The sequence below is a fragment of the Rhinatrema bivittatum genome, chromosome 7 (assembly GCF_901001135.1).
Source record: "Rhinatrema bivittatum chromosome 7, aRhiBiv1.1, whole genome shotgun sequence".
Classification (NCBI taxonomy): Eukaryota; Metazoa; Chordata; class Amphibia; order Gymnophiona; family Rhinatrematidae; genus Rhinatrema; species Rhinatrema bivittatum.
The window spans coordinates 241,213,701-241,230,886 of record NC_042621.1 but is presented as its reverse complement, the minus strand read 5'-3'; the positions used below and the strand labels follow the sequence as shown (position 1 = coordinate 241,230,886).

Here is a 17,186-nt window from a genome sequence, read left to right as displayed (position 1 = left end):
TCTAAGATCTCTTATCAGGCCCACATCAGGATTCTCTGCACTTGGGTCTCCTGCGCCAATAAGTCCAATTGGCGCTTTTGACCCAAGGGTATTATGCTGCTCCGGTGTGTTTCCCAAGGATCCCCCAGATACCCTCTGTATTGGTGGTAATCCCAGATTAGGGCTCAGCGAAGCCTCCTCTATGGAATTGGACCGTCCTCCCATTTGGTCCAATTCAGCAGTGTCCTTGGCTGCTGGATTTAATGCAGGGGCCATCATGAAATGAACAATTTCCTGCTGTATAGGAGACGGGAGAGGTGTTGAGGGAAATACCCTCACTTTTCCCTTTCATTTTGAAGGCATATCAAGCTAAAGGAAATTATTTCATACCAGCAAGTTGTTCATTCACTCGCAAACAACGCCGTTAAATTTTGTCTCTGTGGCAGTTGCTTCACTGGCCAGAATTTCTCCTCTACCCTCTCTAACCCGAGCTAAGCCAAGCAAAGCCGCGCGCCCCTTAGGCGCATACGGCTTTGGCGGCGCACCGGCGGTGGGGGCGCGCCTAAAAGACGCCGATCTTATGGGCGTCTTTTGGCTCCTCCCACTGACGTCGGGGGTTGGAGGCAAAGAGTTCAAACAAGAAAAGCTGGAGCTCACCGAGGTGCTCTTCTGCCCAGGAAACAGCTGCCAATTTTCCTTTTTTTAATTATAAATTTTGAAGCCTGCCCCTCTATGGTAATGTCATCTTGAATGTTTCAACTTATTGTGGACTGTTGAAAATGTTGAGGATGGGGGTTTTTTTCTGTTAATTTCCTGCTTGATAATTTTATCTTAGTATTCCTTTTCTTTTCAAGGGTTGACAATTGTTATTTTGAAATATAAAAATAAAGTAAAAAAAAAAAGAATGCCAATAGGCATGTGGAGTCCAAATATTTGTTTTGGTTTATTCATTTGTTTCATAGATCATAGTCATTCATTAATTTTATTTCAAATGATGTTTAAGAATTGTTCATTTTATTTGTTCATTAATTTACCATTATAGTCAAAAAGGGAAGCAATGCAGGCATTTTGGGCTTCCAAATTGGGATATTCTAATTTCTAATGAAAAATCATCCAAAGGGTGAAGACATACCAACATATCAATACTATATCAATGTGGCACCAAAAGACGCTTGAAGAGCCTAAGAACTCACAATGGGGCAAAATAGTAACAGCAGTGGCTGGAGTTCTTCAAAGCATTGTCAGAGGAGCAAAATAGCAGCAAGAGTGGTTAGATCACCCCAAGGCTATAAAAGAAGAGCAAAGGGAACCACCAATAGTGGCATGAGCTACAAGAGGGGCAAAGCTATACTGGATCAGATAGCAACTACAGCTAATTAAGATTTGTCCTCTATGTAGTTTCCTTGCCAGTTTGTCCTGCCTCAGCTCTGACAAGGCTGTGAGGTCACACAGACACAAGGTGGTTGCTATAGCTACCAGTTCTTTATTGCTCAGCAGTACAAAGCAATAACATTCAAAGGTCCATAGACTTGAATGAGATACATACACATGAGATGAAAATGTTTGTCTCATTCGTGGGACATCCCTTATTCATTTTGGGGGCTTAAAATGAAACAAAAATAGACTCATTTGTTGTGTTTTATCATTTTGTTTCAAATTAATGCACATCCCTAAATATCAATGATTTAGTCTGAAGGATACCCCATTAGACAGTTCCATATAGGCCTCTAAACACTTTTTCTACCCCTTAGCAAATGTAGAACCCCCAAACTCACTTTAGAGAATGCTAGCACCTGATCACAAAACTTAAAAATCTTTGGAACATCTGAGAGAGAGAGAGAGAGAGAGAGAGAGAGAGAGAGAGAGAGAGAGAGAGAGAGAGAGAGAGAGAGAGAGAGACTTGCCATAGTGCCTATGCCCTAGACAGGTATTTGTAGCCCTATGGGAGGGCCACCTAGTAACTCGAGGTGGGGATTAGGTATGAGCGTAGGGGGTTGGGGGCCACTTTCACATTCAACATGAGACGTACGGAAAGAACAGTGGTCTCTAGTGAAGATTTGCTGGCCGTCGGAGTGAGGAAACTCACTCCAAGAAGAGATTTGGGCAACGTTCTCTCCACCTAGCTTGATGGACACTCTACCTGGGCAACAACAAGCTAGGTGGAGAGAACGTTGCCCAAATCTCTTCTTGGAGTGAGTTTCCTCACTCCGTCGGCCAGCAAATCTTCACTAGAGACCACTGTTCTTTCCGTACGTCTCATGTTGAATGTGAAAGTGGCCCCCAACCCCCTACGCTCATACCTAATCCCCACCTCGAGTTACTAGGTGGCCCTCCCATAGGGCTACAAATACCTGTCTAGGGCATAGGCACTATAGCAAGTCTCTCTCTCTCTCTCTCTCTCTCTCTCTCTCTCTCTCTCTCTCTCTCTCTCTCTCTCTCTCTCTCTCTCTCTCCCCCCCAAATTGTTGTGGACCGTGATAACCCTTTACTAACCTGTAGCAAACAAGGTAACGCAAATGAAAGTGTTGTAGCTATTAGCTGCGATAGGAGCCGCGCTAACACTGCGGCACACGATTACTGTTTTACATATGCTCCGCCCCCTGAATATAAAATTACGAATTTGCATTCGCAAATCGCGTTAATGGCTGTTAGCGCGATTTGTGAATTTATCTCCCGTGATAACACCTTGGAAAATGACCCCCCTAATCTCCATATGCCCTATCTTTGCCATCCAAACCAAATAATGCAAGAATTGTTAATTGTAAACATTAGATTATACTATTGGAGCATTTGGTAGTGTCTTTCTAATTTTCAAAATATTATCCAGTTTCAAAAAATCTTTATAGGTTGATATTAATACTAAATTTTCTTTAATTGTTATAGTCACAATCCCTGGAATATGACTTAGGGGAAAAGGAAAGATTAGTTTTCTTTCCATCTCCACCTAACAAGGATTACTCTCTTCCTTCCAATTTTGTACTCTGAATCTGCATTGTTGTAAGATATATATGCATAGTGATACAGAAGACAGTTTGGGATGTGGACCATATTGTTCACCTTTTTCCTCTTTTTTTGTATTTACTTTCCTGACATAATGATTTATGACCTTTACTATAGCTCCTATTAGTTTAGCCCAATGTTCTTTTACTATACAAAGATTTTCCAGTCTGTCAGCACTTTTTTAAGGTACTCATCCATTTTACTCTTGAAGTCTAGGACATTGATATTTGTGTGACCTTGCTCTTCCTTGGTTCATATATTAAACCATACTCTTTGGTGATCACTTGAGCTCAGGTATCCAGATAGCTGGATGTTAGAAACATTTTAGCTAATCATAAGCTCTAGATCCAGTACTTCCACACTCTTATTTGTTACATTACTATGTAATCTGAGGAAAGCACTTTGAAGGGATCCAGAATCTCAGCTTTTAAGTGAATCTGCAGATGAGATATTCCAATCTAAATCAAATAGATTAAAAGTTCCCACCAACAACACCTCCTCTTTTATTGCAGTCTTATGTATGTGTTTGATTAGATCTTTATCCAGATCTTCAGTTGACAATGGATGTCTGACAATAACCCCACTATAGTTGGAAGTGTTAATCTCGTTCCATGATAACTTGGAGTATCTCCTTTCCCAGTGACCCCTACATTCCAGTTATTTTAATATTATTTTTTTGTTTTCTGAAAACCTTGAATAGATTATAGCTCAGTATGGCTATCTCCTAAGTATGGGACTCATTGAATCAGGTCTCTGTTATAGCAACATTATCCAGATTTATCTCAACCATCAGGCTAACAAGTCTGGAATTGTATTATTACCTAGACTATTAGATTTATGGATATAGATGTCTAGATTCTTCTCCTTGACCCCATTGTGCCATTATAAAGGCTCATATATGCTCTCCTTGCTTTCCATGTTTCTTGTAAGTAAGTGATATCCTTAATTTTGCATTTTACTCCACTAACTCCATTTGTTTATTAGGAGTGATAGACCAATGCAATTGTCTTCCACCCACCACACCCTTTTCTAATTTATACTCCTGCCTATATATGATCTAAATTTCTCACTTAGAAATTTGGTTTCCATGATAGACATATGTAGATCATCAATAGAGTTTAGCTTTCTATTTTCAATGTATGGCTTGAGCCCCAATATGTCCAAAACTGTCCTCTATGCAGCAGTTCTTGACTCCTATATTAAAATGGTTTATGAGACACAGACTGTCTTTACATTTATGACAAACATGTAATACCTCAGAAAATTCTATGGTCCTTACCTTCTGCCTCAGTCCCTCCCCTAGTTTCTTGAATTCCTCCTATACTATACCTACGACTTTCCAGTCAAATCATTAGTTCCCAAACAGACTATGCCATCAAGCTGACCCTCCCTTCTTTCTGCATCTCTAATAACAAGAATATCAGCAATATCTAGTGATGTGCATTCATTTGAAACAAATGGGTAAAATGTAAGATATGAGACCATTTTCACTTCATTCATGGACCCCCAAAATGAAAGGAGGGTACCCACAAATTGTTTTTGTTTCCAGTTGAAGTCTATGGCCCATTGAAAAAGGCTACAGTGAGACTAATAAGTATAGCAACCAAGAAATTCCTGAGTGAGATAATATCCAGGACAGAGCCAAGGTGGGAGAAGAGGGCAAATAGATAGGATGGGGGACCAATCAAGGCAAAGTTGCCCCGATCCTGACAGTACTGCTACTGAGCCTTGCTGCCATACCCCAGAATCTACACATTAGGGCCTTGGTATCACTCTGTCTTGCTACTTTACCTCTTATGCTGTACTTGAGGATCTTGCTGCCTTATTGCAATGCCCCTGATGCTACATTTGGGGTTGTTGCTGACAATCTGCCATGCTGTTATACTCCCTATGTGACACCTTGGGGATCTTCCTGCCACTATGCCTTGCTGCCATATCCATGATATCCCATTAATTAGGTCTTACAACCACTCAGCCTCGATGCCATACCCACCACCCCAGCCCAGACTCTACATCTAGGAGGTGTTGCTGTCACTCTGCCTTGCTGCCCTATACCTAACACTGTTGATTGACCTGCTGCCATCCATTTTTTCTGATGCTACACCTTGGGAATCTTCTTGCCCCTCTGCCTTGCTGCTATATCCTTAAACTACAACACGGTGGTATTTCTGCCACTCTGCTTTGCTGACATACTCCTGTTATATGCTGGGCTGCATAGAGAGAGGAATATCGAGTAAGAAAAGGGAAGTGATTATTCCCTTGTACAGGTCCTTGGTGAGGCCTCACCTGGAGTACTGTGTTCAGTTCTGGAGACCGTATCTACAAAAAGACAAAGACAAGATGGAAGCGGTACAGAGAAGGGCGACCAGGAAGGTGGAGGATCTTCATCGCATGACGTACGAGGAGAGATTGAAGAATCTAAATATGTACACCCTGGAGGAAAGGAGGAGCAGAGGTGATATGATACAGACTTTCAGATACTTGAAAGGTTTTAATGATCCAAAGGCAACAACAAACCTTTACCATAAGAAAAAAATCAGCAGAACCAGGGGTCACGATTTGAAGCTCCAGGGAGGAAGATTCAGAACCAATGTCAGGAAGTATTTCTTCACGGAGAGGGTGGTGGATGCCTGGAATGCCCTTCCGGAGGAAGTGGTGAAGACCAGAACTGTGAAGGACTTCAAAGGGGCGTGGGATAAACACTGTGGATCCATAAAGTCAAGAGGCCGCCAATGAAGAGTGGGTGACTCGCCAGAATGATGGCTACTGCCTGGAGACAATACCCTTATTCAATAAACATACACATGGTTACTGTGACTCCAACATCACTCTAAGCTTCAACAGCAAGAGGAAATGTGGAAAAAAGGATTTGCACTCACAAAGACGGGAGTAGCTGGCTTGTTACGGTGGTTACTACCCCAAACCAAATATCCAAATTACTACCTCCACCTTCCTCTATTCCTGATGCCTTTCAACTAGCTTGATCACTCCATTCTTATACTTCACTTTCAATGCATATCCAGCATAGTTCTCTGCTTCAACAGCAGGGGAAAAGAAAAAACTGTTACTTCACACATCCAGCAGAGCTCTCTGCTTAAACGGCAGGGGAGAAGAAAAAAGGGTTCGCACTCACAAAGCGGGGAGTAGCTGGCTTGTTACTGCGGTTACTACCCCAAACCAAATGTACCTGATACTTCACTCTCGACGCATATCCAGCATGGCTCTCTGCTTCAACGGCATGGGAGAAAGACTGATACATCACAAATTTCCAGCATAGCTCTCTGCTTCAACGGCAGGGGAAAAGAAAAACTGATACTTCACGCATATCCAGCATAACTTCAACGGCAGGGGAGAAGAAAAAATGTTCACACTCACAAAGCGGGGAGTAGCTGGCTTGTTACGGCGGTTACTACCCCGAACCAAATGTGCCTGATACTTCACTTTCGATGCATATCCAGCATAGCTCTCTGCTTCAACGGCAGGGGAGAAGAAAAAAACTGATACCTCACGCATATCCAGCATAGCTCCCTGCTTCAACGGCAGGGGAGAAGATAAACAACCAATAAGGGATGTATAACATAATCTGGGTAAAAACAAATAAGCATGGGTGTAGCTTGCTTATTGCGGCGGTTACTACCCCTACTACCTCTAACTAATCAAGCTAGATATTTCACTTGGATGCAGCTCCATCACCGCTCTCTACATTAATGGCGGGGGTGGAAGGGAATTAGAACCAAGAGCTAAGAGAAACAGATAAGTATGGGAGAAGAAATGAGGGAAGCTTGCTGGGCAGACTGGATGGGCCATTTGGTCTTCTTCTGCCGTCATTTCTATGTTTCTATGTTTCTATATACCCCCTTGTTCTTCATTATGCCACCCTAGCTTACTGTCATACCACTTATACTATGTCTTGAGCATCATGGAATCACTTTGCCTTGCGCTATATCCCATATGTTACACCTTGGAGTTCTTTATGTCACTCTGCCTTGCTATCATAAACCTGTTGTACCACCTTAGGATTCCTTCTGGCACTCTGAATTGCTTCTGTACCCCAAGATCTACAATCCAAGGGTCTTGTTGCCACTCTGCTTTGCTGCTATACCACTTAAACCATATCTTGGATAGGGGGTGAGGTTCTGACATTCAGCCTTGTTGCCATGCCACATACTTTACACCCTGGGGGTCTCTCTGCCACTCTGCCATGCTCTAATGTGCTCCCAAGCTCTAATAATGTAGGTGACTGCTTTGCACCTGTCATGCTGCTTTAAAGTTTTCATACCACTCTTTGTGCTGCTTTATTCTTCTGTCAGTGTCCAGGGATTTTTCTGTATCTTTGCTGCTTTGTTTGCAGTTTGTGTGATATGATTAGTGCAGTTAGTGTAGCTGGGTTCAATAAAGGTTTGGATAAGTTCTTGGAGGAGAAGTCCATTAACGGCTATTACTCAAGTTTACTTAGGGAATAGCTACTGCTATTAATTGCATCAGTAGCATGGGATCTTCTTAGTGTTTGGGTAATTGCCAGGTTCTTGTGGCCTGGTTTGGCCTCTGTTGGAAACAGGATGCTGGGCTTGATAGACCCTTGGTCTGACCCAGCATGGCAATTTCTTATGTTCTTATGATGCCTTTTTGTGCCACTTTGCCCCTTTTATGCTACTTTTGAAGTTTCATTCCACTGCTATTGGTGGCCTCTTTTGAAGTCTTGATGTGTTTTCAACTCTTGATACTGCTGCTTTCTTCATCTGGTGGTGCCTCGGAGGTGCCACTGCTGGTACCCTTTTGCCCCTTTTCGATGGTTTAGGCTATTCCTGCCACTTTTGGTGCCACTTTGCCACAGTCTTGCTGCTATGGAGTTCTTTCCCCCTTCTGATGTTTTCTACCCACAAGTTTTACTAAAAATTGACTAGGCAGCATGCTTCCCCCTTTGACTTTAATGGGAAATGAATGAAACAAACAAAGAAAGTGTTTTAGTTTTAAACTAATGAAACAAATGGAGGCAAAATTTTTATCTACTTATTTATTTATTTATTTAAAACATTTTCTATTTTTCCTATAATGGAATAGAAATCTACAAATCAAATGAACAAACTGAAACAAAACTTTTGCCTCTCTATATCCCTAGTAATATCCATGCTAGCTAATGAGCCTGGTAGGCATTTGATCTGTTTGTTTACCTTTAATTGTTCCCTAGGTTAAAGGATACTCTTAGTAGAAGGTGTTTCTTACTGTTTTGTAAGTGTTTAATACATGAGGAGAAGTCAATAAATAAGGTGAATTTAAGCATAACATCAAAACAGTTTAAATTAATCTTATTTATTGACTTATCCACACCAAATACTGTTTATGAGATTTGCAGTATAAAAATAATATAAAATACAATTCTTTTAATATAATCTGTGTGATTTTGCTATTGTAGAAAAGGATATACAGGGAATTCATATTATTTTTATGTCTCTGTTACATGGGTTATATTTATTACATTTTTAAAGTTGTATCATTTGGATAAAATGCTCCTCAATCAAGCTACTTGAGGACACTATTTGAGCTTAATGAGAAACAGTAAATAAAAGATTCCATTTAATCCTGTCTTTCATTATTCTTCATGCTGTTTCTAATAATATTATCACACATAATAAGCATCTCTGTGTTTTTACAAATGAAAACAACATTAACCTCCCATTCAAAATAATCATTGTGTCATGTTTCTATGTGTAGAATTTGTTTTGTCTGTTATCCACTGCCTAATATTATTCCAGATTACCAATATGAATAATTCTATATTTGTGAAAACTGTTTTTTAAGCCACTTACAATTTTTCCCTGCTATTTTGAAATCATTCACAGATTACATGAACAGAGTTCAAGCAAAAAGTAGGCTAAGATGATTTTGTTTAACAGACTTGAAAGTACTTTAAAATTCTATTTGGTCACATTTAAAAGGGTGATAAAATCAACTAATCATGTAATGATCCTGAGGGTTGTTTTTTGTTTTTTTTTTTGGGGGGGGGGGGTTATTTTACCATATAATGCACAACACATATCAAGGTAAACATCTACTGTTCCCTCATGCTACCTGCACTAAGGAAAGTTGGTACATGCAATACTGATTGAAAAACCCAACTGAAATATATCAACTATTTTGTTTGCACATGTTAAATATGGAACAGACAGATAAAGCTCCAGAGCACCAGGGAAAAAAAGTATATGAATAACTCAGCATTTCATGACAGACCATTGTTTTCTCAGGGGGACAAAATTAATTAAAGAGAGACCCATTAAATAGAAATTACAGCACAGTATTATGAATCAACATTAATTAATGCTAATTGGCATATGCAGTTAAAATTAAATAAGAATAGGAAACAGTGTTTAAGTACATCTACTAACAATTTGTAACCCAATTTAACTGCATCTCATTTAAAGTGAGCAGTAAGAAAACACTTTAGATAAAAATAATTTGCATTCCTTATTAATATTTGAAAAAGTAAAACATGAAAAAACCCATCATAACGATATATTAAATTCATCTGCAGTGCAAGTACCAAAAGCTTTCAAATACTTTCAGTAATTTGGTAGGGACCGAATACTGATCACAGGGTGGGTACCCTTGGGAAGACTTTTTTTTAAGCCATTTATATGGGTAAATATAAATATCAATTTACCTATCTAATTTGTTTGTCTGAAAATTGATCTTCCTCAATATAGCTATAAATATGTGCATTATGCCACAGCACGTGTACTATTGGCCACCCTAGGAGGAGGAATATATAGGAGCATGCATTGGGTGGAATAAAAAATAATGCATATAGAGGTAGATTTTCAAAATCTACGTGAGCGCGTACTTTTGTTCGCGCAGCAGGCGCGAACAAAAGTACACCAGATTTTATAAGATACGCGCATAGCCGCGCGTATCTTATAAAATCCGGGGTCGGCGCGCGCAAGGCTGCGCAAAATCGGCAGCCTGCGCGCGCCGAGCCGCGCAGCCTGCCTCCGTTCCCTCCGAGGCCGCTCCGATTTCGGAGCGGCCTCGGAGGGAACTTTCCTTCACCCTCCCCCCACCTTCCCCCCCCCTTACCTTTGCGCTCGCCGGCCGGCAGCCCCGCTCCGTCCTCCGGGCCCGGGGGCTGGTCCGGAGGCCTCGCCACGCCCCCGGGCCAGTGCCACGCCCCCGGGCCCGCCCCTGAAATGCCACGTCGTTTCGGGAATGCCCCCGGACACGCCCCCTCCCACCCCTTTTCGAAAGCCCCGGGACTTACACGCGTCCCGGGGCTTTACGCGCACCGGCGGCCTATGCAAAATAGGCACGCTGGCGCGCGTAAATCCGGAAGGATTTATGTACACGGGCCTTTTAAAATCCGCCCCATAGATTGTATTTTCATGCATTATTTTGCTTGTAAAATCTACCCACAAAATGTAGGTACAAATGTTTGTGGTTACTTTGTACCTCTGGCAAGTTTCAAAAGAAAAGTACTTATACTTTCCATTGAAATTTGGTGAAAAGTTTGTGCTTAAACATACTTAGCAGCAAAGCACACAGTTTGAAAATTGTCCCTACAATGAACACAGAACTAAAGGATTTCTATCAATACTGGGACAGCCCAGACTTTCCTGCTTTCCTCTCACATTCGCAAGTCTTACATAATTGCAACACTCAACAAAGTAGTATCAACATGTAACCTGGATAACAAGGGCCATGTTTTTATTAACTTTCACAAACATTATACCATACCTAAACCAAACAGTATAAAATGCACATCTCACCTAAAAGCTGTGAAGTCTGTCACCACAACTTATTAAGATGGGCTAAGCTTCAGGCAAACATAGCCTTCAGGCATCATCTGGGCCCTCTTAACCCTTCTTCCATTGCCTGAGCAGTCAAGCAACCACATACTAGGAAGATGCCCATAGTCTGGCCAGCCTGGTATTCAGGGGAAAATGGCCGCTCTATAATGATATAAACTGAATCCTTGCCATATTCCATCCAGACTACCATCATGAGATGTAATTAGCCTTACTAACACTAATACTGCTGAAAGTCAGTGGAACAGACCCCAGTCATACCAATGGTTTACCAGAGTCTTCCAGTGTTGTTTTCTGTCTGCCAAGCAATGTGGATTCACATTGCACTAAATAACTGACTTGGATATTTCATCATAGACACAGGACAGTCATAGAATTGTCTCCCCCAGTAAAGCATGATCCTAGATCAATAGATAGCCAATGTTTAATCTAAAGCTTTCTGAAACAAGTTAACTTATTTATTTAGTTATTTACTTAAATTTTCAAAATCATAGCACATATGCAGACTTCCTTGGGATAATACCAACAAGAACCCTTATGATGTTTGACTGTCCAAAAATTGAAATTCCTCAGCCTTGAAATAATGTTGCACCAACAATTATATAACTAAGCAACATTGGCCTGACTATAGTTTAATTACTCCATTAGTCCAAGTTGTTGCCAAAATGTCCAATATGAATATCTGAGGAATGCAACCACCAAGTCTATTGCCAGCCCAAGAGAAGCAAATGGTTTTGATGCCTTCCTCATTAACTGAACCTACCACCTAAAAACTTTGTTGCAATCAAACTCTAAATCATAATTTTATAAAGGGTAATTTTCAAAGCCATTTCCATGGGAAATACCATGCTTTGCCTGTGGAAATGCGTGCTATAAAATTGGCCATAATATATGCAAGTAAACCTATGCATGTACATCCTGTATGCATGTAATTTTACCTAAACAGAGTGAAGGCATTCATGGGGATGGAGTTGGGGAGGGTTTAGGATTTATGTGCATAGTTTTCGATTTTTCAAAGTATGTACATAACATTTGCAGTTCACAAATTAATAGATGTAATTGTGTGCTGGTTGTTCTGGTTAGATAATTTTCAAAGCAAATATATGCATATAAGTTTGCTTTAAAATTTGTAATTTAGGTGCATATTTGCCACTTTTCTTATATGGGATGTTACAAAATTGACCCCTAAATCACTCATGTTAGAAGAATGCAAAATAATGCCCAATAATACAGGCAATATGCCTCTTAGGACAAAAATGTATTATAGCTGGCCTTGAACTGGGGTCTGCTTAGTTGAGGATTGCTATGCTTTGCATAGAGCCATCGAATGGCTATGAGACCTTCGGGCTCAACTATTAAGGGCCTGGTATATGGCCCTGCCCCCGAGGATCTGGATTGGTCCTCAAAGGATTAAAAAATTATGCAGAGACAACAGGAAGGTTATCCTGATACTTAGACTGCTAGGTGGCCACATATTGGTGTGGGATCCTGTGGAAGACCTATTAGATCTTCCACCTGTGTATACTGATGTTATGTGATGTGGAGGCATTGAAGCTCTGTATTAAGCCTGTAAGTAGAAGGGATGTTTCAAGCATTATCTGTTTGGCCATAAATAGGAATTACTGTAGAAATTAGTATAGATTGGATTTATGGTTTAGCCTAACCACAAGTGTTTGCAACCTTGATTCAAGTTTATTTGTACCTGCAGTGTATCATAAGCCAGGGAGTATTTGTTATTGCTTATCTAATAATAAAGCAGCATTGAGATACCATTTCCAGTGTGGTTTGTATTACAGGGACTTCTAACTAGACACCGCGCCAAGTAAGATCTATGAGAAACAAAACAAAATATTAATACCACCCACTTCCCAACTAATTGCCGAGTTGGAACCTGATATGTAAGCAAAAAACCCCTCTTACTGTTGGATAAAATTCAAAATTGGTTCAACAGAAACATCCACTTCCACAATGCTTATGTATGTGCTTATGCGAAAAGACTCATATAGCCCCCAAATGATATCAAATGAGAGAAGATAAACTTCTGACAACCAGGAACAGTCATCTCCACTAAACCTAACCAGCAAAAGCCTAGGTTCGCCAAATGCAGCTACCATTAGGGTTCCTACCATATCTCAGCTGGGCTACCCTCACCCAAAGTGAATGCACTCGGTCATCTTCAGCTCCATCTCCAACTGTGATTGCAACAGGTATGACCACAGTGAATCACACCTAGGACTCCCTTACCACATTGAGGGCTCCATTTCTAGATATGACAGCACTATACCACCTCCAGGACTCTCTTTCCAGTTGGATCTTGTGAGATCATTTTCAAGATTCCCCCCCCATTTTTCTGGTATGATGCAGATGCACTGAATCACACACAGGGCTCCCTGACCAGGTAAAAATCACCAAAATGTATACAGAACTCCCTCTCTGGCCATGACAACATCAAGTCACACCCAAAGCTCCCTATTCCAGGTGAATTTCACTTAATTGTCCAAGGTTTCATGTCTGAGAATAATTGTAATGAATTACTCCCAAGGCTCCCTTTAAAGCACTTGCCAAGCTGAAAAATGCAACTAGAAACAAATCATTCATATCTTTGTTAAAATCACTTTGTCATTTTCTGTTGCATATTATGTCAATTATGATGCTCTGGATTTCACTACTGGAGGATGAGATTAAGGCAGTTAGTCTTGCTGGCTGGGTTTTTTAAGGTTTTAAAAGATTAAAAAAGGTTTTAAGGACCATGTTCAATTTTGGAAAAGGTACATAGATGATATTATGGATGGGTGATATAGACGATATAAAAAGTATATGTATTGGCTCAATATGCGTGATATAAATTTTCAGTTTACGTTCACTCATAACATAACACAGATATCCTATTTAGAAATTCAAGTTCAGTTGATTCATGATATATTTCTTTTTACCATTTACCGGAAGAATACAGACAACACTTTACTTCACTACACAAACTTCCATCCACGACATCTTCGAGATAACTTACCAATAAGTCAATTTTTGTGTTTAAAGGCACCTTTGTTCCACAGTGGCTGAATTCAAATTCCAAGCAGAGAAAATGAAACAGAGATTTTGGACACAGGAATATCCTACCCATATTATCAAGAGAGCATATAAAAGAGCACAGTGGGCCAATAGAGACCTGTTGTTATCTCCCCGAGCTCAAAATGTGGATCAGTTACAAAACAAAGATCAATGGAAAATAGTCTGCATACTTCCTTATTCTATGCATACAGGATTACTTAAATCAAGTATCAAAAAATCTTGGCCAGTTTTAAGTATCCACCCAGTGTTTCAACAACCTCCGAATTTGCTCTCACTCGAGCAAGTAATCTCTGAGACCGTTTGGTTCATTTCAACAACCTCCGAATTTGCTCTCACTCGAGCAAGTAATCTCTGAGACCGTTTGGTTCATTCAGCCTATTATTCATCTGGAAGTAATGAAATTTCCAGATCACATAATGGTTTTCAACCTTGTGGATTATGTAATATCTGTAAATATACTATCTCAGGTACAGTAATTAATATACCACGGAGCAAATCCTTTAAAATCTTTCAATCATTGTCTTGTGATTCTGAAGGAGTCATCTATATCATATGGTGCCATGCATGCTCATATACATAGCAAAATTATTTGTGAATTTAAATTATGTACACTGGAACATTTAAGCTGCATTCACAAACAAAAACTTGTTGCACCATTGGTACATCACTAGATTACAGCATCCCATACCATAGAAGAACTACAAACAGTACCTCTTATTCAACCACAAAGATTGCCAGGAGGAGGAGATTTTGCAAAAAATTATTACAATTAGAGCAACATTTCATTCATAGGTGGGATACAATATTTCCCAAAGGACTGAAGAAAGAAATTGAGTGGTTCCATTTCTAGTGAATCTGCATTCATTTCAGGATTTCAGCAAAATGTTTTTTTTTTAAAGGTACAGAGAGTTGTTTTTTTTTGTTTTTTTTTTTTATAGAAAGGCTCAGAGTGTTATAATAAAGTATATTCTTTTTTGTTCAAAGTTTTCAGTGTCTGAAGATCACCACATACTTAAGACTGTTCTTTTATTACACAGTGTTATACATTCAAACTTTTAAGTAGAGTATGCACATTCTCCTGGTTACTACTGATTTCATCCACTCTTTTTACCTTATTGGTGCCAAGGAATTTAAATGTGGAGAGGGTGAGACGTTGCGGTGGCTTGACAATGGCGGCTCAGACCTGTACTCTCTCCCTCAGTACCATAAGTGAGCATTGCATTGGTGGTAAATTAATTAATATTTTGGTGTTAAAACTTGCTCTCAAGCCCCTGAAGCAGGCAGAATCCCACTGAAATGCTGGCAGTGTTGTCAGGCACATAAGGAGAGTGCGGGTACAGCACAGTGAGTACATAGAAAATCCTCTATTCATTTGAAAAAAGAGGAAGTTCAGCTGTAATACTGATTTGTCTTGCCGCACTCATCTTACATCGAGAGACCATTCGAGAGAGCGTACATCATATTGTTGGGTAAAATGAGTTCAAAAAAGAAATTTTATTTATTTTTTCTGAATTAAAATTTAAAAATTGAAATAATTAAAAATGTATAAAAAAGAATAAAATGGTGCAATGTTATTTTAGCGAGAGTGCACTACCACTGCCCTTGCTATTTACACTCCACCGGACATATCTACACAAATGGGGTCTTTATAGATCCTCTTAGTATGGTTGTTTTATAGGACATTGGTGATTGAGGATCACTTTGAGGTTTTATTATTTTGGATTTTAAATGGTTTGGACAAATTCCTGAAGGAGAAGTCAATAAATCTTTATTAACCAAGTAGACTTAAGAAATAGCTACTACTTATCACTATGAGATAGCAGCATGGGATCTATTTACTGTTTGTGATCTTGCTAGGCACTTGTGACCCTGTATTGGCCAATGTTGGAAACATGATTCTTGGCTTGATGGACCCTCGGTATGGCAAATGATTATATTTTTCTTATGCTGCATTAATAAAATTAAGACCTTTAATTTTCAGCATCAAATCTCTATAATGCTTATTTCTTTTGTGGCATTATCAAGACTTTTGTATTCTGAGCATTCTGAATTTGAAGTTACTAATGCAAGATGGTAGTTTTAAATTCTAAAATAAAATGTTCTGAACATAAAGAACATTAAATCCCAGAAATTATTTTATAATATTATAAACTACTAGGGAAGAAACCCTGGTGAATTCTTAAATTCACCCCCCCCCCCCAAATCTCTTCCCAAAATTTGATGTGAGACTACCATAAGAACCCAGATTTATTAATAAAGCTTCCTAACAATAAACAACATTTATTTCATAATAGAAAATAAGACATACTACACATCTTTATAACATATTTTCTATGACCTCCAGTCTGATTTAAAACCTTGTCACTGGCCAGAATAAGTCCATAATATATTCTCAGTGACTCCCAGTTTGAAATGAAACATATCAAACTTATCCCCCTTTCCCACCCACCTCCTACACCTTCCCTTTTCTCCCCCCCTACCCCCCTCAAATCTCTATTCCTTGGTTCCATTTATTGTTTATTTTTGTTGTATTCGGTTTTGGTTTGTTTTTTGCTCTTGCGTTAGTTTTTTCATACTGTTTTATTGTCATATTGTTATACTGTATCTCCCACCTGAGTTCATTGTAAACCGGCATGATGTGCTTCACGAATGTCGGTAGATAAAAGTTAATAAATAAATAAATGAATAAAATAAATATCTCTGAAAACCATTTTTGGTATTCTGTTAACTTAAACTTGTGACTGCCTTCTAAATGTGTGATCAGCTCTGTTTTAAAATAGGAAAACACTACCCTTCATGGAAATTTCTCACTCACAAGCTGGAAACTAGGATTTGCTAGTGGCCATCTGTCTCTTCCCAAATGTCCTGAAGTTTTCTTTTGTGAGTCTCTCTCTCTCTCTCTCTCTCTGCATCAGATGATGATAAGGCTGCTATTTCAGATACTGCAGCATTTTATGTGTACATTACTGTTAGTTCTTAACTAGAGCTGTGAATCTCTCTTACAGCTTGTTATAATTGAATTGGTATTACAATAACTTATTACTGCAGTTATGCACAGCTGGTTGTATGTGTAAGTCAATTGGTTAGTAAGTAAGACTTTTTTCAAGAATCAATAAATGTTCAAAGTGAGTTTTCTCAGCAATTGTCTCTTAGTGGCTTATACTTTTCCAAATAAATCAGCGGAAATCTTGTCATGACATCATTCCAGCATGGTCAATGTAAGATATTGAAAACTTTTCCCAGTTCAGCAGAAGTTACTTGCCATCTGATAGCTGGTGTTTCTGATATCTGGGATTTGAAACAGTTTATTTACTAAAGTCACACATTCAGAACTTTGTAAGA

General features: G+C 39.4%; 1 long non-coding RNA gene across 1 annotated transcript in view; it reads left to right on the top strand.

Annotated features, from left to right (window-relative positions):
• Window positions 1-17,186, top strand: part of LOC115095812 — a 389,662-nt gene that overhangs the window by 74,884 nt on the left and 297,592 nt on the right. The window lies entirely within an intron of this gene.